Genomic DNA, 3,383 nt, shown 5'->3' with positions numbered 1-3,383 from the left:
TGTTTTTTTTTTTTGGGTTGTTCTCCCGCCCTGGCGGGGGGTCGGGCTAGAAGATCTATTAGGTCCCTTCCGACCCTGAAACTATGAAACTATGAAACTGATCTATGCAATGTCTGCCCCAGACCCTTTTCTGGTTTAAGTTAAACCAGATACCCCCAGCATCCCAGCATGCTCTATGGAAAGGGTAGAACTTTCTGATCCACAGCATGGCTGGCACCTCCCCTTTGCTGCAGGCATCTGCCTGGCTTCTCCCTGCTAAGCAGGGATTATTCCCCACCTCCCCTCTGCCTTACGCAGACACCTCAGCATTAGCTAGCAGACCACATGCTGGCTATGGTCTCTGCCGTGGGAGATGACAAAGGCACACAGGATTTTCGGAGCTAATCAACAGATAGCTTAATGTCCTTCCTTGGAAAAGTTGTTTAAGAAGAGCCTGAACTATTAGAAAGAGGCTTTGTTTTCTTAATGGGTTGATAAACACTGAGTTAGGGGTGATAAACATTCCCTGCTGGGCTGCTCAGGAGGAGAGGAACCCTCCCTAATAAGAGCGTCCTGCCAGGGCCTGGCCATGTCCGCCCCCTCAGCTCAGCAGTGTCGAAGGGAAGGGATGGCTGCTCCAGCACCTCCCAGCTTCTAGCCTGAGCTACTGCAGTCATGTGCCTGAATTTTTTCAGTCTAGACGGGATGTCTGTACAGTTACAAACTGGTTTAGCCTAACCAGGTTAAACTAACCTGCAAAGATTGAAACAATTCAGGCTCAGGCTGTTTGAATGTTTGTCCCTAGCCTTGGAGGACAAGCTTCCTACCAAAAGCAAACCAGATACTGTATCTGATAAGAATCTTGTCTAAAAAGAATCCTTCTGAAAGACTCAAGATACTTGCTATAAAAAGTTTTGCAAAAAGGGGAACGGGCAAGTGAGTGGTAAAGACACACTCCAGAGTGATGTGCTAGTAACCTCTCCTCTACAGATGAGCATTCATGGATTTCGAGGTTCATTATTTTTGGGGTAACTGACTTCTATAATTATAGTTAAGAGGGAAGATAAAGTGATAGAAGTTATAGTTTAGGAGATGCTCCCTAACAGAAAACTGAGGGAGTTGGGAATTTGGAAACAGTCCCTTAGTTAGGGAGAACCTAGTTAGTTTGAAAGAGAGACTGAAGGCCTGCAGATGCACATCTACTGCTTCACAATAAAATTTGTTGCTAGTTTTTCATCATTCTGCATTTACTGAACCCTGTATATGCGTGCATTTATTGAACCCTGTGATCACTACAACTTCTCCCCACTTGCTACAGGTGTCAAGGATTTATTTTTTCACCTTAAAAAGCATTGGGTATTGGCTGCAGCCAAAGATAAGGATTTAAACTAGGATGTGGTAATGCTCCTGCTAGGACTAAAACCCTAAGGTTCCTAGTTAGAGGGTCTTGCCCCTCTGCTCAGGATCAGACTAATCTCCACATCTAGGACCAGGAACAAATTTTACCCCATGGTCAGACTGGTACAGACTGTGGGCATTTTTGCCCTTCTGCAAAGTGGGGAGTGGCCCACATCCTTGGACGTCTCAAGTGCATTTTAATAATTCTTGCAGCAGCAGGACACTGTCATTGACCCCCTGCTTCCTGTGATAGGGTAGGGTATTTTTGATGTCTTTGGGCAATATGTCAGGCAATCGTGTGACAGGATTAATTGTGCAGTTTTAGGAATAGGTTAGACAAGGACTTGTGCAGAATGGTTTGGATAAAGATGATCCTGCCTCAAGCAGGGGATTGGATTAGATGACCTCCAGAGATCCCTTTCATCCCTACTTTTCTATGATTCCTAGACCTAATTGTCGCAGAGCACTTAGGTGCCCTGCTCCTAAGAAGGAAAAACTGCTAGGGAAGGGACCCTAGCAGTGAGTGAATAAGGAGACCAGCTGTTGGTTGCCAGGGCAACCGAGTTAACAAGCAATCACACCTGCCAGAGGTCAGCTGACTGTACGGGGCAGGGCTTGGCCCTTATAAAGCCCAGGGGCTGAGGCCAGCCTGGCAGTTCCCTACCAGCAGGCAAGAGGGAAGGAGCTCTCTGTCATGGGAGAGAGGAGAAGCCTGATGCAGGAGCAGCATTTGATACGGCTGTGAGATGAAGAATCCCTGGTAGGCTTGAATGTTGTTATGGCCAAGCGGCTTCCGTTTAAGTTACAGCCAAGGGGCTTGTGTTTGTGTTGCTATTTGTGACCAGTGGTTTGGGTGAGGCAACTAGGGGTTGGAGGCCTCATAGGGGACTCACAGCAGTGTGGGGACCCCAGCACCAGTGAGGGCGCAGCATTTGGGGTGCACAGACCCCAGCCCCAGAGAGGGGCAGTTGAGAAGCCCTAGAGAAGGGGGTGGTGCTGAGAGCCCCAGTGCAGGTGTGGTGAGCCCCGGAGAAGGGGGCAGCATTGTGGTTAGCCCCAGGAAAGGGGGCAGCGCTTGAGAAAGCCCTGAGAGAGGGTGGTGTTACTGAGAAGGCCCTAGAGAAAAGAGGCAGTGAAGAGCCCCAGGAGAAGGGGGCCGCGCTTGAGAAGCCCCTGGAAAGGGGGCAGCATTGTGGAGAAGCGCCGGAGAGAAGGTGCAGAGAGAGATAGGGCCGCAGAGAGCCCAAGCACCAGAGAGAGGGTGTAGACATGGACCTAACAAGGTCTATTCCAGCTGCGAGGCTTGGGGCGTGGTAAAGGGATGGTTGGAGCCATGCCCCTAAGGCTAGGGTGCCCCTGAAGCACCCATTGTAGAGTGGGACCCACGAGGAGTCCGGAAAACCACGGGGTCCGAGTAACCAGCAAGATGTGACCGAGAGGACATAAAAGGCAGCCTCCCAAAATATATGGTGTTATCAAAGACATGGCAGGAAAGAATTTGAGGGTGCCCTTGCCCCAACTTGGCACAGGAAGGGGGCCTTGAGGAGATCACAGCCCTCCTGCAGGACCCCGCCGTGACACTAATTATAGTCACGTCTCTCTTAAAACATGAAAATTAAAATAGGACTTTTATTGGTAGCGATACTTTAAATTTCACCTGTTCTTGTTGTACAAGCATTTCAAAAGGTTCTAGTCTTTAATGCGGTCTCATGATCCTTCTGTAAAGTAAGTGATCTCACACCCCTTTTCCCCCCAAATTGAACTAAAGTAAAGAAAATAAGTGAAGTAAATTGCCAATGGATCCACAGGTCTGGGCTACAACCCAGGGGAATCACTAGACTACAGAGATTAATATAGGGTGTGACGGGGCCATCGCGGGGCCGATCTCCACGGCCCGCCCACCTGTCTCTGGGCAACCGCCCGCCTATCTCGCCCACCACGCCTTTGATGATAATCAGTTCAATTAAGATGTTAATTAAGCGGGAGGCTGCCCATTGTAATGCCCC

General features: G+C 49.3%; 1 protein-coding gene and 1 long non-coding RNA gene across 3 annotated transcripts in view; one reads left to right on the top strand and one right to left on the bottom strand.

The window, feature by feature from the left end:
• The window catches only part of DISC1 (DISC1 scaffold protein), a 370,273-nt gene that overhangs the window by 290,896 nt on the left and 75,994 nt on the right, over positions 1-3,383 (bottom strand). The gene's annotated exons all lie outside the window — the stretch shown is intronic.
• Positions 2,045-3,383, top strand: part of LOC102379936 — an 8,569-nt gene continuing 7,230 nt past the window's right edge. The window contains exon 1 of the long non-coding RNA XR_324295.1: positions 2,045-2,137. This is a non-coding gene — a long non-coding RNA (uncharacterized LOC102379936). The remainder of the gene's footprint in view (positions 2,138-3,383) is intronic.

Source organism: Alligator sinensis, unplaced genomic scaffold (assembly GCF_000455745.1).
Source record: "Alligator sinensis unplaced genomic scaffold, ASM45574v1 scaffold93_1, whole genome shotgun sequence".
Taxonomy (NCBI): domain Eukaryota; kingdom Metazoa; phylum Chordata; order Crocodylia; family Alligatoridae; genus Alligator; species Alligator sinensis.
Note: the sequence above shows the minus strand (reverse complement) of the source record. Positions and strands in the feature narration are given on the sequence as shown.